Below are 18,177 nucleotides of genomic sequence, written 5' to 3'. Positions count from 1 at the left end.
CGCCTTTCGCATCCAGTTTCAGGTAGGTAAGTTTACCCCGTGGCCCGTGAGGAAGAAGAGATCACGCCTGTTTTGCTTACTCTTGATTCCCAGCGACTAGCCCGGTTACTGATAACCTCTGTTAGAGGGAGAAAGGAATGCACCCAATCCCTGGTGAAGCCCCGACCGTTTTCCTTTCTAGTGTCCCTCGTACTCCTCCCTGCCGTCTGTGTCGCCCTTACTCCGCGTCTACCGTTTATGAGTTTACACCTGGGTTACGGTGACTGCTTCGGAGAATCGCATGCCTTTCTACCTCCCTCGCTGCGACCTCTCCTACACCTCCCAGGGCTCTTGGGTTATGCCCTTGCCCTCTTCCGAGCCGTCCGTGGCACCCGCTGTCAACCCCGTACGGCCAAGCTCCTAAGACTGACACTCCAGGCCCTCCGTAATTTGGCTTCAGTTTCACTTTCTAGACGTTTCAAGAAAGAACGGGGTCTAAATATCTGTGCACCTCTGCTCCGTTTCATATCTACCCACGAGGTTAATTTTTTTGTTTCTTCCAGTCCACCTATTTTGCACCTCCGTCTCTGCGAAGACTTCACTGAGAATCCAAGCGATTTCTGGATCCCTTCTCTCCCCTGAAGCTGTAAACAGTTTAACAAGACAGGTGCGGAACTGCCGTAAGGTAATCTACATCTTGTCTCCCTCTCTGGTATCTAACCTCCCTGCGAATGGGGGTACGTCTCCGTGTCCTGTGCGGTTTTCAGCACAGTACTCTCTACACATAGTGGATATTTGATTTGGTAAGTGACCGAATAAGTGAATGAGTCACCAAGATAAGGGTATTGTCTCATTCTTTCTCGCTTTTTCCACTTCCAAGTTTCTTTAGTTAGTTTCCTCAGACAAAAGGTTTCTTTGTAGCTACACAGTGGCCAGGTCCAGAGAATGTTGCAGATAGCTGCTGAAAACATCCCTCCTCCACTTGAGAATGGCTTGCTCTCCCTCTCAAGCGGAGAGAGCTGGGATTCGATATTTAATTAAGCGCCTCTGTTCACTTGGCATTTAGAGGCACTAGGGGGCGTTAGTGCTCTACACCCGGTGAAATGCCTGTTTCGTTTGTGATTTTCCTTTGTGAAAAACAACTATGCACAGAGTGTTTTGTGCCAATTTTCCATCCTTTTAGATTGACGGAAAGCATTTTACCTACGTAGAAACAGAAAACGAATAGAAAGAGCGTCGCATTGCGTTTAATGAAAGCTTAGGGCGGTCTCGGTGGTACGTTAGTGAAGTTATCTGGGGACACCTTAGCCACGTACATTGTGTTGGAGAGGCACCGAGAATTCATTCAGGAGTTCTCAAAGTTCGAGGACACAGTTGCCTTACACGTAGGCACGGTGGCAGCCGTGGACATGGCAGTGATTTGGAGAATGTTGTACTCGTCGGCTCTCGCTGTGATAATGCTTTGCAACAAATCTCCCCAAAACTCACTTACATAAAGAAGAATCTAGTTTTCTCGGACCTGTGGGCTAGCTGCAGCGGCTCTCTTGTAGACCTCTCGATGGCGGGTGTTGCTCCATGCCGTGGGTCAGTTTGAGGTCTGTCCCGCACACCTTACCGTGGAGCCCAACTGTGAGGCTGCAGCTCCCTGTCCTCTCGCAGAGTTCACTGAAACGTAAGAGGTGAGCCCAACCACACAAGGCCACGTAAGGCCTCTGCGACTCATTGAAGGCCATCGTGTCTTCCCTTGGCCTCCTGGGAACCTCCTGGCCCCAGGATGCAGCTTCGGTAGCCCAGGGCAACCGGCGGAGGGGGGCGGGCGGGGCTGCAGGAGGGTGGAACGCGGAGGTCACAGAGGGTGTGGGTGTGGCCACCTCTGCTGTGACTGAACCAAGGGTGGGGTGGGGCAGGGGGTCCAGGGCAGGGCCCTCAGAGCCCGGTAGGCCCAGGGGGGCGGTGCAAGCACCTAGGCCCAGGCCGAAGAGCGCCTTCTTGGTCTGCGCGGCAGGCCGGCCTCTCGCCTTGCCACTCAGGCCGCCCTCCCACTTGAAGTGGGTGTGGCACGCGTCCGCGGAGTACACCTCGCTGCACAGGTAGCCGTGGGACTGGGCGTCGTAGCTTCCTGCGAGGCGGCCGGAGGTCCCGCAGGCGGGTGTGTCCCTGGGACAGACGCGCGGAGCGGCTCCTGCCCGGCCCCCCTGAGAACCGTCACCGTTCCGTAAGGCGGGGCGCCTGCTTCAGAATGTAAATCACGTGTCCGCTCTATGGATACGCTGTTTAGTTTACCAGGCAAGACTTTCTTGGTGAAAGAAGCAGCGTTGGCTTGCATCGTCGAGCAGGCTTCTCATCTGGCTGTGCACTTGTACTCTCTCTCTGGGTGTGCTAGTCCGCAGGGCAGGGCATCCCCTGGGCAGGGTGGAGCGTGATCTCTGCGGCCTTGTCTTGCAGCTCCTTCCTTTCATTCTCAATCATCCTGCCCACAGTGGCCTCCTCTCAGGCCTGCATACTTACAACGGCGCATTGCCCGTGCTGCCCCTCTGCAGGAAGTGTCCCTCTGTTTAGTTTGCAGCCGACTGATGCCGCCTCACCCTTCTCATGTCTTCTCAGGTGTCACTTGGTCAAGAAAGCGTCCCCTTACCTACTCAACTCATCTCGTCTCCCTACCGTAGCTCACGTGACACCACGCACCTCTCGCTTATGGCCGTCATCGCCTTTCGCATCCAGTTTCAGGTAGGTAAGTTTACCCCGTGGCCCGTGAGGAAGAAGAGATCACGCCTGTTTTGCTTACTCTTGATTCCCAGCGACTAGCCCGGTTACTGATAACCTCTGTTAGAGGGAGAAAGGAATGCACCCAATCCCTGGTGAAGCCCCGACCGTTTTCCTTTCTAGTGTCCCTCGTACTCCTCCCTGCCGTCTGTGTCGCCCTTACTCCGCGTCTACCGTTTATGAGTTTACACCTGGGTTACGGTGACTGCTTCGGAGAATCGCATGCCTTTCTACCTCCCTCGCTGCGACCTCTCCTACACCTCCCAGGGCTCTTGGGTTATGCCCTTGCCCTCTTCCGAGCCGTCCGTGGCACCCGCTGTCAACCCCGTACGGCCAAGCTCCTAAGACTGACACTCCAGGCCCTCCGTAATTTGGCTTCAGTTTCACTTTCTAGACGTTTCAAGAAAGAACGGGGTCTAAATATCTGTGCACCTCTGCTCCGTTTCATATCTACCCACGAGGTTAATTTTTTTGTTTCTTCCAGTCCACCTATTTTGCACCTCCGTCTCTGCGAAGACTTCACTGAGAATCCAAGCGATTTCTGGATCCCTTCTCTCCCCTGAAGCTGTAAACAGTTTAACAAGACAGGTGCGGAACTGCCGTAAGGTAATCTACATCTTGTCTCCCTCTCTGGTATCTAACCTCCCTGCGAATGGGGGTACGTCTCCGTGTCCTGTGCGGTTTTCAGCACAGTACTCTCTACACGTAGTGGATATTTGATTTGGTAAGTGACCGAATAAGTGAATGAGTCACCAAGATAAGGGTATTGTCTCATTCTTTCTCGCTTTTTCCACTTCCAAGTTTCTTTAGTTAGTTTCCTCAGACAAAAGGTTTCTTTGTAGCTACACAGTGGCCAGGTCCAGAGAATGTTGCAGATAGCTGCTGAAAACATCCCTCCTCCACTTGAGAATGGCTTGCTCTCCCTCTCAAGCGGAGAGAGCTGGGATTCGATATTTAATTAAGCGCCTCTGTTCACTTGGCATTTAGAGGCACTAGGGGGCGTTAGTGCTCTACACCCGGTGAAATGCCTGTTTCGTTTGTGATTTTCCTTTGTGAAAAACAACTATGCACAGAGTGTTTTGTGCCAATTTTCCATCCTTTTAGATTGACGGAAAGCATTTTACCTACGTAGAAACAGAAAAGGAATAGAAAGAGCGTTGCATTGCGTTTAATGAAAGCTTAGGGCGGTCTCGGTGGTACGTTAGTGAAGTTATCTGGGGACACCTTAGCCACGTACATTGTGTTGGAGAGGCACCGAGAATTCATTCAGGAGTTCTCAAAGTTCGAGGACACAGTTGCCTTACACGTAGGCACGGTGGCAGCCGTGGACATGGCAGTGATTTGGAGAATGTTGTACTCGTCGGCTCTCGCTGTGATAATGCTTTGCAACAAATCTCCCCAAAACTCACTTACATAAAGAAGAATCTAGTTTTCTCGGACCTGTGGGCTAGCTGCAGCGGCTCTCTTGTAGACCTCTCGATGGCGGGTGTTGCTCCATGCCGTGGGTCAGTTTGAGGTCTGTCCCGCACACCTTACCGTGGAGCCCAACTGTGAGGCTGCAGCTCCCTGTCCTCTCGCAGAGTTCACTGAAACGTAAGAGGTGAGCCCAACCACACAAGGCCACGTAAGGCCTCTGCGACTCATTGAAGGCCATCGTGTCTTCCCTTGGCCTCCTGGGAACCTCCTGGCCCCAGGATGCAGCTTCGGTAGCCCAGGGCAACCGGCGGAGGGGGGCGGGCGGGGCTGCAGGAGGGTGGAACGCGGAGGTCACAGAGGGTGTGGGTGTGGCCACCTCTGCTGTGACTGAACCAAGGGTGGGGTGGGGCAGGGGGTCCAGGGCAGGGCCCTCAGAGCCCGGTAGGCCCAGGGGGGCGGCGCAAGCACCTAGGCCCAGGCCGAAGAGCGCCTTCTTGGTCTGCGCGGCAGGCCGGCCTCTCGCCTTGCCACTCAGGCCGCCCTCCCACTTGAAGTGTGTGTGGCACGCGTCCGCGGAGTACACCTCGCTGCACAGGTAGCCGTGGGACTGGGCGTCGTAGCTTCCTGCGAGGCGGCCGGAGGTCCCGCAGGCGGGTGTGTCCCTGGGACAGACGCGCGGAGCGGCTCCAGCCCGGCCCCCCTGAGAACCGTCGCCGTTCCGTAAGGCGGGGCGCCTGCTTCAGAATGTAAATCACGTGTCCGCTCTATGGATACGCTGTTTAGTTTACCAGGCAAGACTTTCTTGGTGAAAGAAGCAGCGTTGGCTTGCATCGTCGAGCAGGCTTGTCATCTGGCTGTGCACTGGTACTCTCTCTCTGGGTGTGCTAGTCCGCAGGGCAGGGCATCCCCTGGGCAGGGTGGAGCGTGATCTCTGCGGCCTCGTCTTGCAGCTCCTTCCTTTCATTCTCAATCATCCTGCCCACAGTGGCCTCCTCTCAGGCCTGCATACTTACAACGGCGCATTGCCCGTGCTGCCCCTCTGCAGGAAGTGTCCCTCTGTTTAGTTTGCAGCCGACTGATGCCGCCTCACCCTTCTCATGTCTTCTCAGGTGTCACTTGGTCAAGAAAGCGTCCCCTTACCTACTCAACTCATCTCGTCTCCCTACCGTAGCTCACGTGACACCACGCACCTCTCGCTTATGGCCGTCATCGCCTTTCGCATCCAGTTTCAGGTAGGTAAGTTTACCCCGTGGCCCGTGAGGAAGAAGAGATCACGCCTGTTTTGCTTACTCTTGATTCCCAGCGACTAGCCCGGTTACTGATAACCTCTGTTAGAGGGAGAAAGGAATGCACCCAATCCCTGGTGAAGCCCCGACCGTTTTCCTTTCTAGTGTCCCTCGTACTCCTCCCTGCCGTCTGTGTCGCCCTTACTCCGCGTCTACCGTTTATGAGTTTACACCTGGGTTACGGTGACTGCTTCGGAGAATCGCATGCCTTTCTACCTCCCTCGCTGCGACCTCTCCTACACCTCCCAGGGCTCTTGGGTTATGCCCTTGCCCTCTTCCGAGCCGTCCGTGGCACCCGCTGTCAACCCCGTACGGCCAAGCTCCTAAGACTGACACTCCAGGCCCTCCGTAATTTGGCTTCAGTTTCACTTTCTAGACGTTTCAAGAAAGAACGGGGTCTAAATATCTGTGCACCTCTGCTCCGTTTCATATCTACCCACGAGGTTAATTTTTTTGTTTCTTCCAGTCCACCTATTTTGCACCTCCGTCTCTGCGAAGACTTCACTGAGAATCCAAGCGATTTCTGGATCCCTTCTCTCCCCTGAAGCTGTAAACAGTTTAACAAGACAGGTGCGGAACTGCCGTAAGGTAATCTACATCTTGTCTCCCTCTCTGGTATCTAACCTCCCTGCGAATGGGGGTACGTCTCCGTGTCCTGTGCGGTTTTCAGCACAGTACTCTCTACACGTAGTGGATATTTGATTTGGTAAGTGACCGAATAAGTGAATGAGTCACCAAGATAAGGGTATTGTCTCATTCTTTCTCGCTTTTTCCACTTCCAAGTTTCTTTAGTTAGTTTCCTCAGACAAAAGGTTTCTTTGTAGCTACACAGTGGCCAGGTCCAGAGAATGTTGCAGATAGCTGCTGAAAACATCCCTCCTCCACTTGAGAATGGCTTGCTCTCCCTCTCAAGCGGAGAGAGCTGGGATTCGATATTTAATTAAGCGCCTCTGTTCACTTGGCATTTAGAGGCACTAGGGGGCGTTAGTGCTCTACACCCGGTGAAATGCCTGTTTCGTTTGTGATTTTCCTTTGTGAAAAACAACTATGCACAGAGTGTTTTGTGCCAATTTTCCATCCTTTTAGATTGACGGAAAGCATTTTACCTACGTAGAAACAGAAAAGGAATAGAAAGAGCGTTGCATTGCGTTTAATGAAAGCTTAGGGCGGTCTCGGTGGTACGTTAGTGAAGTTATCTGGGGACACCTTAGCCACGTACATTGTGTTGGAGAGGCACCGAGAATTCATTCAGGAGTTCTCAAAGTTCGAGGACACAGTTGCCTTACACGTAGGCACGGTGGCAGCCGTGGACATGGCAGTGATTTGGAGAATGTTGTACTCGTCGGCTCTCGCTGTGATAATGCTTTGCAACAAATCTCCCCAAAACTCACTTAGATAAAGAAGAATCTAGTTTTCTCGGACCTGTGGGCTAGCTGCAGCGGCTCTCTTGTAGACCTCTCGATGGCGGGTGTTGCTCCATGCCGTGGGTCAGTTTGAGGTCTGTCCCGCACACCTTACCGTGGAGCCCAACTGTGAGGCTGCAGCTCCCTGTCCTCTCGCAGAGTTCACTGAAACGTAAGAGGTGAGCCCAACCACACAAGGCCACGTAAGGCCTCTGCGACTCATTGAAGGCCATCGTGTCTTCCCTTGGCCTCCTGGGAACCTCCTGGCCCCAGGATGCAGCTTCGGTAGCCCAGGGCAACCGGCGGAGGGGGGCGGGCGGGGCTGCAGGAGGGTGGAACGTGGAGGTCACAGAGGGTGTGGGTGTGGCCACCTCTGCTGTGACTGAACCAAGGGTGGGGTGGGGCAGGGGGTCCAGGGCAGGGCCCTCAGAGCCCGGTAGGCCCAGGGGGGCGGCGCAAGCACCTAGGCCCAGGCCGAAGAGCGCCTTCTTGGTCTGCGCGGCAGGCCGGCCTCTCGCCTTGCCACTCAGGCCGCCCTCCCACTTGAAGTGTGTGTGGCACGCGTCCGCGGAGTACACCTCGCTGCACAGGTAGCCGTGGGACTGGGCGTCGTAGCTTCCTGCGAGGCGGCCGGAGGTCCCGCAGGCGGGTGGGTCCCTGGGACAGACGCGCGGAGCGGCTCCAGCCCGGCCCCCCTGAGAACCGTCGCCGTTCCGTAAGGCGGGGCGCCTGCTTCAGAATGTAAATCACGTGTCCGCTCTATGGATACGCTGTTTAGTTTACCAGGCAAGACTTTCTTGGTGAAAGAAGCAGCGTTGGCTTGCATCGTCGAGCAGGCTTGTCATCTGGCTGTGCACTGGTACTCTCTCTCTGGGTGTGCTAGTCCGCAGGGCAGGGCATCCCCTGGGCAGGGTGGAGCGTGATCTCTGCGGCCTCGTCTTGCAGCTCCTTCCTTTCATTCTCAATCATCCTGCCCACAGTGGCCTCCTCTCAGGCCTGCATACTTACAACGGCGCATTGCCCGTGCTGCCCCTCTGCAGGAAGTGTCCCTCTGTTTAGTTTGCAGCCGACTGATGCCGCCTCACCCTTCTCATGTCTTCTCAGGTGTCACTTGGTCAAGAAAGCGTCCCCTTACCTACTCAACTCATCTCGTCTCCCTACCGTAGCTCACGTGACACCACGCACCTCTCGCTTATGGCCGTCATCGCCTTTCGCATCCAGTTTCAGGTAGGTAAGTTTACCCCGTGGCCCGTGAGGAAGAAGAGATCACGCCTGTTTTGCTTACTCTTGATTCCCAGCGACTAGCCCGGTTACTGATAACCTCTGTTAGAGGGAGAAAGGAATGCACCCAATCCCTGGTGAAGCCCCGACCGTTTTCCTTTCTAGTGTCCCTCGTACTCCTCCCTGCCGTCTGTGTCGCCCTTACTCCGCGTCTACCGTTTATGAGTTTACACCTGGGTTACGGTGACTGCTTCGGAGAATCGCATGCCTTTCTACCTCCCTCGCTGCGACCTCTCCTACACCTCCCAGGGCTCTTGGGTTATGCCCTTGCCCTCTTCCGAGCCGTCCGTGGCACCCGCTGTCAACCCCGTACGGCCAAGCTCCTAAGACTGACACTCCAGGCCCTCCGTAATTTGGCTTCAGTTTCACTTTCTAGACGTTTCAAGAAAGAACGGGGTCTAAATATCTGTGCACCTCTGCTCCGTTTCATATCTACCCACGAGGTTAATTTTTTTGTTTCTTCCAGTCCACCTATTTTGCACCTCCGTCTCTGCGAAGACTTCACTGAGAATCCAAGCGATTTCTGGATCCCTTCTCTCCCCTGAAGCTGTAAACAGTTTAACAAGACAGGTGCGGAACTGCCGTAAGGTAATCTACATCTTGTCTCCCTCTCTGGTATCTAACCTCCCTGCGAATGGGGGTACGTCTCCGTGTCCTGTGCGGTTTTCAGCACAGTACTCTCTACACATAGTGGATATTTGATTTGGTAAGTGACCGAATAAGTGAATGAGTCACCAAGATAAGGGTATTGTCTCATTCTTTCTCGCTTTTTCCACTTCCAAGTTTCTTTAGTTTCCTCAGACAAAAGGTTTCTTTGTAGCTACACAGTGGCCAGGTCCAGAGAATGTTGCAGATAGCTGCTGAAAACATCCCTCCTCCACTTGAGAATGGCTTGCTCTCCCTCTCAAGCGGAGAGAGCTGGGATTCGATATTTAATTAAGCGCCTCTGTTCACTTGGCATTTAGAGGCACTAGGGGGCGTTAGTGCTCTACACCCGGTGAAATGCCTGTTTCGTTTGTGATTTTCCTTTGTGAAAAACAACTATGCACAGAGTGTTTTGTGCCAATTTTCCATCCTTTTAGATTGACGGAAAGCATTTTACCTACGTAGAAACAGAAAAGGAATAGAAAGAGCGTTGCATTGCGTTTAATGAAAGCTTAGGGCGGTCTCAATGGTACGTTAGTGAAGTTATCTGGGGACACCTTAGCCACGTACATTGTGTTGGAGAGGCACCGAGAATTCATTCAGGAGTTCTCAAAGTTCGAGGACACAGTTGCCTTACACGTAGGCACGGTGGCAGCCGTGGACATGGCAGTGATTTGGAGAATGTTGTACTCGTCGGCTCTCGCTGTGATAATGCTTTGCAACAAATCTCCCCAAAACTCACTTAGATAAAGAAGAATCTAGTTTTCTCGGACCTGTGGGCTAGCTGCAGCGGCTCTCTTGTAGACCTCTCGATGGCGGGTGTTGCTCCATGCCGTGGGTCAGTTTGAGGTCTGTCCCGCACACCTTACCGTGGAGCCCAACTGTGAGGCTGCAGCTCCCTGTCCTCTCGCAGAGTTCACTGAAACGTAAGAGGTGAGCCCAACCACACAAGGCCACGTAAGGCCTCTGCGACTCATTGAAGGCCATCGTGTCTTCCCTTGGCCTCCTGGGAACCTCCTGGCCCCAGGATGCAGCTTCGGTAGCCCAGGGCAACCGGCGGAGGGGGGCGGGCGGGGCTGCAGGAGGGTGGAACGCGGAGGTCACAGAGGGTGTGGGTGTGGCCACCTCTGCTGTGACTGAACCAAGGGTGGGGTGGGGCAGGGGGTCCAGGGCAGGGCCCTCAGAGCCCGGTAGGCCCAGGGGGGCGGCGCAAGCACCTAGGCCCAGGCCGAAGAGCGCCTTCTTGGTCTGCGCGGCAGGCCGGCCTCTCGCCTTGCCACTCAGGCCGCCCTCCCACTTGAAGTGTGTGTGGCACGCGTCCGCGGAGTACACCTCGCTGCACAGGTAGCCGTGGGACTGGGTGTCGTAGCTTCCTGCGAGGCGGCCGGAGGTCCCGCAGGCGGGTGGGTCCCTGGGACAGACGCGCGGAGCGGCTCCAGCCCGGCCCCCCTGAGAACCGTCGCCGTTCCGTAAGGCGGGGCGCCTGCTTCAGAATGTAAATCACGTGTCCGCTCTATGGATACGCTGTTTAGTTTACCAGGCAAGACTTTCTTGGTGAAAGAAGCAGCGTTGGCTTGCATCGTCGAGCAGGCTTGTCATCTGGCTGTGCACTGGTACTCTCTCTCTGGGTGTGCTAGTCCGCAGGGCAGGGCATCCCCTGGGCAGGGTGGAGCGTGATCTCTGCGGCCTCGTCTTGCAGCTCCTTCCTTTCATTCTCAATCATCCTGCCCACAGTGGCCTCCTCTCAGGCCTGCATACTTACAACGGCGCATTGCCCGTGCTGCCCCTCTGCAGGAAGTGTCCCTCTGTTTAGTTTGCAGCCGACTGATGCCGCCTCACCCTTCTCATGTCTTCTCAGGTGTCACTTGGTCAAGAAAGCGTCCCCTTACCTACTCAACTCATCTCGTCTCCCTACCGTAGCTCACGTGACACCACGCACCTCTCGCTTATGGCCGTCATCGCCTTTCGCATCCAGTTTCAGGTAGGTAAGTTTACCCCGTGGCCCGTGAGGAAGAAGAGATCACGCCTGTTTTGCTTACTCTTGATTCCCAGCGACTAGCCCGGTTACTGATAACCTCTGTTAGAGGGAGAAAGGAATGCACCCAATCCCTGGTGAAGCCCCGACCGTTTTCCTTTCTAGTGTCCCTCGTACTCCTCCCTGCCGTCTGTGTCGCCCTTACTCCGCGTCTACCGTTTATGAGTTTACACCTGGGTTACGGTGACTGCTTCGGAGAATCGCATGCCTTTCTACCTCCCTCGCTGCGACCTCTCCTACACCTCCCAGGGCTCTTGGGTTATGCCCTTGCCCTCTTCCGAGCCGTCCGTGGCACCCGCTGTCAACCCCGTACGGCCAAGCTCCTAAGACTGACACTCCAGGCCCTCCGTAATTTGGCTTCAGTTTCACTTTCTAGACGTTTCAAGAAAGAACGGGGTCTAAATATCTGTGCACCTCTGCTCCGTTTCATATCTACCCACGAGGTTAATTTTTTTGTTTCTTCCAGTCCACCTATTTTGCACCTCCGTCTCTGCGAAGACTTCACTGAGAATCCAAGCGATTTCTGGATCCCTTCTCTCCCCTGAAGCTGTAAACAGTTTAACAAGACAGGTGCGGAACTGCCGTAAGGTAATCTACATCTTGTCTCCCTCTCTGGTATCTAACCTCCCTGCGAATGGGGGTACGTCTCCGTGTCCTGTGCGGTTTTCAGCACAGTACTCTCTACACGTAGTGGATATTTGATTTGGTAAGTGACCGAATAAGTGAATGAGTCACCAAGATAAGGGTATTGTCTCATTCTTTCTCGCTTTTTCCACTTCCAAGTTTCTTTAGTTAGTTTCCTCAGACAAAAGGTTTCTTTGTAGCTACACAGTGGCCAGGTCCAGAGAATGTTGCAGATAGCTGCTGAAAACATCCCTCCTCCACTTGAGAATGGCTTGCTCTCCCTCTCAAGCGGAGAGAGCTGGGATTCGATATTTAATTAAGCGCCTCTGTTCACTTGGCATTTAGAGGCACTAGGGGGCGTTAGTGCTCTACACCCGGTGAAATGCCTGTTTCGTTTGTGATTTTCCTTTGTGAAAAACAACTATGCACAGAGTGTTTTGTGCCAATTTTCCATCCTTTTAGATTGACGGAAAGCATTTTACCTACGTAGAAACAGAAAAGGAATAGAAAGAGCGTCGCATTGCGTTTAATGAAAGCTTAGGGCGGTCTCGGTGGTACGTTAGTGAAGTTATCTGGGGACACCTTAGCCACGTACATTGTGTTGGAGAGGCACCGAGAATTCATTCAGGAGTTCTCAAAGTTCGAGGACACAGTTGCCTTACACGTAGGCACGGTGGCAGCCGTGGACATGGCAGTGATTTGGAGAATGTTGTACTCGTCGGCTCTCGCTGTGATAATGCTTTGCAACAAATCTCCCCAAAACTCACTTACATAAAGAAGAATCTAGTTTTCTCGGACCTGTGGGCTAGCTGCAGCGGCTCTCTTGTAGACCTCTCGATGGCGGGTGTTGCTCCATGCCGTGGGTCAGTTTGAGGTCTGTCCCGCACACCTTACCGTGGAGCCCAACTGTGAGGCTGCAGCTCCCTGTCCTCTCGCAGAGTTCACTGAAACGTAAGAGGTGAGCCCAACCACACAAGGCCACGTAAGGCCTCTGCGACTCATTGAAGGCCATCGTGTCTTCCCTTGGCCTCCTGGGAACCTCCTGGCCCCAGGATGCAGCTTCGGTAGCCCAGGGCAACCGGCGGAGGGGGGCGGGCGGGGCTGCAGGAGGGTGGAACGCGGAGGTCACAGAGGGTGTGGGTGTGGCCACCTCTGCTGTGACTGAACCAAGGGTGGGGTGGGGCAGGGGGTCCAGGGCAGGGCCCTCAGAGCCCGGTAGGCCCAGGGGGGCGGCGCAAGCACCTAGGCCCAGGCCGAAGAGCGCCTTCTTGGTCTGCGCGGCAGGCCGGCCTCTCGCCTTGCCACTCAGGCCGCCCTCCCACTTGAAGTGTGTGTGGCACGCGTCCGCGGAGTACACCTCGCTGCACAGGTAGCCGTGGGACTGGGCGTCGTAGCTTCCTGCGAGGCGGCCGGAGGTCCCGCAGGCGGGTGTGTCCCTGGGACAGACGCGCGGAGCGGCTCCAGCCCGGCCCCCCTGAGAACCGTCGCCGTTCCGTAAGGCGGGGCGCCTGCTTCAGAATGTAAATCACGTGTCCACTCTATGGATACGCTGTTTAGTTTACCAGGCAAGACTTTCTTGGTGAAAGAAGCAGCGTTGGCTTGCATCGTCGAGCAGGCTTGTCATCTGGCTGTGCACTGGTACTCTCTCTCTGGGTGTGCTAGTCCGCAGGGCAGGGCATCCCCTGGGCAGGGTGGAGCGTGATCTCTGCGGCCTCGTCTTGCAGCTCCTTCCTTTCATTCTCAATCATCCTGCCCACAGTGGCCTCCTCTCAGGCCTGCATACTTACAACGGCGCATTGCCCGTGCTGCCCCTCTGCAGGAAGTGTCCCTCTGTTTAGTTTGCAGCCGACTGATGCCGCCTCACCCTTCTCATGTCTTCTCAGGTGTCACTTGGTCAAGAAAGCGTCCCCTTACCTACTCAACTCATCTCGTCTCCCTACCGTAGCTCACGTGACACCACGCACCTCTCGCTTATGGCCGTCATCGCCTTTCGCATCCAGTTTCAGGTAGGTAAGTTTACCCCGTGGCCCGTGAGGAAGAAGAGATCACGCCTGTTTTGCTTACTCTTGATTCCCAGCGACTAGCCCGGTTACTGATAACCTCTGTTAGAGGGAGAAAGGAATGCACCCAATCCCTGGTGAAGCCCCGACCGTTTTCCTTTCTAGTGTCCCTCGTACTCCTCCCTGCCGTCTGTGTCGCCCTTACTCCGCGTCTACCGTTTATGAGTTTACACCTGGGTTACGGTGACTGCTTCGGAGAATCGCATGCCTTTCTACCTCCCTCGCTGCGACCTCTCCTACACCTCCCAGGGCTCTTGGGTTATGCCCTTGCCCTCTTCCGAGCCGTCCGTGGCACCCGCTGTCAACCCCGTACGGCCAAGCTCCTAAGACTGACACTCCAGGCCCTCCGTAATTTGGCTTCAGTTTCACTTTCTAGACGTTTCAAGAAAGAACGGGGTCTAAATATCTGTGCACCTCTGCTCCGTTTCATATCTACCCACGAGGTTAATTTTTTTGTTTCTTCCAGTCCACCTATTTTGCACCTCCGTCTCTGCGAAGACTTCACTGAGAATCCAAGCGATTTCTGGATCCCTTCTCTCCCCTGAAGCTGTAAACAGTTTAACAAGACAGGTGCGGAACTGCCGTAAGGTAATCTACATCTTGTCTCCCTCTCTGGTATCTAACCTCCCTGCGAATGGGGGTACGTCTCCGTGTCCTGTGCGGTTTTCAGCACAGTACTCTCTACACGTAGTGGATATTTGATTTGGTAAGTGACCGAATAAGTGAATGAGTCACCAAGATAAGGGTATTGTCTCATTCTTTCTCGCTTTTCCCACTTCCAAGTTTCTTTAGTTAGTTTCCTCAGACAAAAGGTTTCTTTGTAGCTACACAGTGGCCAGGTCCAGAGAATGTTGCAGATAGCTGCTGAAAACATCCCTCCTCCACTTGAGAATGGCTTGCTCTCCCTCTCAAGCGGAGAGAGCTGGGATTCGATATTTAATTAAGCGCCTCTGTTCACTTGGCATTTAGAGGCACTAGGGGGCGTTAGTGCTCTACACCCGGTGAAATGCCTGTTTCGTTTGTGATTTTCCTTTGTGAAAAACAACTATGCACAGAGTGTTTTGTGCCAATTTTCCATCCTTTTAGATTGACGGAAAGCATTTTACCTACGTAGAAACAGAAAAGGAATAGAAAGAGCGTTGCATTGCGTTTAATGAAAGCTTAGGGCGGTCTCGGTGGTACGTTAGTGAAGTTATCTGGGGACACCTTAGCCACGTACATTGTGTTGGAGAGGCACCGAGAATTCATTCAGGAGTTCTCAAAGTTCGAGGACACAGTTGCCTTACACGTAGGCACGGTGGCAGCCGTGGACATGGCAGTGATTTGGAGAATGTTGTACTCGTCGGCTCTCGCTGTGATAATGCTTTGCAACAAATCTCCCCAAAACTCACTTACATAAAGAAGAATCTAGTTTTCTCGGACCTGTGGGCTAGCTGCAGCGGCTCTCTTGTAGACCTCTCGATGGCGGGTGTTGCTCCATGCCGTGGGTCAGTTTGAGGTCTGTCCCGCACACCTTACCGTGGAGCCCAACTGTGAGGCTGCAGCTCCCTGTCCTCTCGCAGAGTTCACTGAAACGTAAGAGGTGAGCCCAACCACACAAGGCCACGTAAGGCCTCTGCGACTCATTGAAGGCCATCGTGTCTTCCCTTGGCCTCCTGGGAACCTCCTGGCCCCAGGATGCAGCTTCGGTAGCCCAGGGCAACCGGCGGAGGGGGGCGGGCGGGGCTGCAGGAGGGTGGAACGCGGAGGTCACAGAGGGTGTGGGTGTGGCCACCTCTGCTGTGACTGAACCAAGGGTGGGGTGGGGCAGGGGGTCCAGGGCAGGGCCCTCAGAGCCCGCTAGGCCCAGGGGGGCGGCGCAAGCACCTAGGCCCAGGCCGAAGAGCGCCTTCTTGGTCTGCGCGGCAGGCCGGCCTCTCGCCTTGCCACTCAGGCCGCCCTCCCACTTGAAGTGTGTGTGGCACGCGTCCGCGGAGTACACCTCGCTGCACAGGTAGCCGTGGGACTGGGCGTCGTAGCTTCCTGCGAGGCGGCCGGAGGTCCCGCAGGCGGGTGTGTCCCTGGGACAGACGCGCGGAGCGGCTCCAGCCCGGCCCCCCTGAGAACCGTCGCCGTTCCGTAAGGCGGGGCGCCTGCTTCAGAATGTAAATCACGTGTCCGCTCTATGGATACGCTGTTTAGTTTACCAGGCAAGACTTTCTTGGTGAAAGAAGCAGCGTTGGCTTGCATCGTCGAGCAGGCTTGTCATCTGGCTGTGCACTGGTACTCTCTCTCTGGGTGTGCTAGTCCGCAGGGCAGGGCATCCCCTGGGCAGGGTGGAGCGTGATCTCTGCGGCCTCGTCTTGCAGCTCCTTCCTTTCATTCTCAATCATCCTGCCCACAGTGGCCTCCTCTCAGGCCTGCATACTTACAACGGCGCATTGCCCGTGCTGCCCCTCTGCAGGAAGTGTCCCTCTGTTTAGTTTGCAGCCGACTGATGCCGCCTCACCCTTCTCATGTCTTCTCAGGTGTCACTTGGTCAAGAAAGCGTCCCCTTACCTACTCAACTCATCTCGTCTCCCTACCGTAGCTCACGTGACACCACGCACCTCTCGCTTATGGCCGTCATCGCCTTTCGCATCCAGTTTCAGGTAGGTAAGTTTACCCCGTGGCCCGTGAGGAAGAAGAGATCACGCCTGTTTTGCTTACTCTTGATTCCCAGCGACTAGCCCGGTTACTGATAACCTCTGTTAGAGGGAGAAAGGAATGCACCCAATCCCTGGTGAAGCCCCGACCGTTTTCCTTTCTAGTGTCCCTCGTACTCCTCCCTGCCGTCTGTGTCGCCCTTACTCCGCGTCTACCGTTTATGAGTTTACACCTGGGTTACGGTGACTGCTTCGGAGAATCGCATGCCTTTCTACCTCCCTCGCTGCGACCTCTCCTACACCTCCCAGGGCTCTTGGGTTATGCCCTTGCCCTCTTCCGAGCCGTCCGTGGCACCCGCTGTCAACCCCGTACGGCCAAGCTCCTAAGACTGACACTCCAGGCCCTCCGTAATTTGGCTTCAGTTTCACTTTCTAGACGTTTCAAGAAAGAACGGGGTCTAAATATCTGTGCACCTCTGCTCCGTTTCATATCTACCCACGAGGTTAATTTTTTTGTTTCTTCCAGTCCACCTATTTTGCACCTCCGTCTCTGCGAAGACTTCACTGAGAATCCAAGCGATTTCTGGATCCCTTCTCTCCCCTGAAGCTGTAAACAGTTTAACAAGACAGGTGCGGAACTGCCGTAAGGTAATCTACATCTTGTCTCCCTCTCTGGTATCTAACCTCCCTGCGAATGGGGGTACGTCTCCGTGTCCTGTGCGGTTTTCAGCACAGTACTCTCTACACGTAGTGGATATTTGATTTGGTAAGTGACCGAATAAGTGAATGAGTCACCAAGATAAGGGTATTGTCTCATTCTTTCTCGCTTTTTCCACTTCCAAGTTTCTTTAGTTAGTTTCCTCAGACAAAAGGTTTCTTTGTAGCTACACAGTGGCCAGGTCCAGAGAATGTTGCAGATAGCTGCTGAAAACATCCCTCCTCCACTTGAGAATGGCTTGCTCTCCCTCTCAAGCGGAGAGAGCTGGGATTCGATATTTAATTAAGCGCCTCTGTTCACTTGGCATTTAGAGGCACTAGGGGGCGTTAGTGCTCTACACCCGGTGAAATGCCTGTTTCGTTTGTGATTTTCCTTTGTGAAAAACAACTATGCACAGAGTGTTTTGTGCCAATTTTCCATCCTTTTAGATTGACGGAAAGCATTTTACCTACGTAGAAACAGAAAAGGAATAGAAAGAGCGTCGCATTGCGTTTAATGAAAGCTTAGGGCGGTCTCGGTGGTACGTTAGTGAAGTTATCTGGGGACACCTTAGCCACGTACATTGTGTTGGAGAGGCACCGAGAATTCATTCAGGAGTTCTCAAAGTTCGAGGACACAGTTGCCTTACACGTAGGCACGGTGGCAGCCGTGGACATGGCAGTGATTTGGAGAATGTTGTACTCGTCGGCTCTCGCTGTGATAATGCTTTGCAACAAATCTCCCCAAAACTCACTTACATAAAGAAGAATCTAGTTTTCTCGGACCTGTGGGCTAGCTGCAGCGGCTCTCTTGTAGACCTCTCGATGGCGGGTGTTGCTCCATGCCGTGGGTCAGTTTGAGGTCTGTCCCGCACACCTTACCGTGGAGCCCAACTGTGAGGCTGCAGCTCCCTGTCCTCTCGCAGAGTTCACTGAAACGTAAGAGGTGAGCCCAACCACACAAGGCCACGTAAGGCCTCTGCGACTCATTGAAGGCCATCGTGTCTTCCCTTGGCCTCCTGGGAACCTCCTGGCCCCAGGATGCAGCTTCGGTAGCCCAGGGCAACCGGCGGAGGGGGGCGGGCGGGGCTGCAGGAGGGTGGAACGCGGAGGTCACAGAGGGTGTGGGTGTGGCCACCTCTGCTGTGACTGAACCAAGGGTGGGGTGGGGCAGGGGGTCCAGGGCAGGGCCCTCAGAGCCCGGTAGGCCCAGGGGGGCGGCGCAAGCACCTAGGCCCAGGCCGAAGAGCGCCTTCTTGGTCTGCGCGGCAGGCCGGCCTCTCGCCTTGCCACTCAGGCCGCCCTCCCACTTGAAGTGTGTGTGGCACGCGTCCGCGGAGTACACCTCGCTGCACAGGTAGCCGT

This window comes from Leucopleurus acutus, assembly GCF_964270905.1.
Source record: "Leucopleurus acutus genome assembly, chromosome: 2".
Lineage (NCBI taxonomy): Eukaryota > Metazoa > Chordata > Mammalia > Artiodactyla > Delphinidae > Leucopleurus > Leucopleurus acutus.
Note: the sequence above shows the minus strand (reverse complement) of the source record.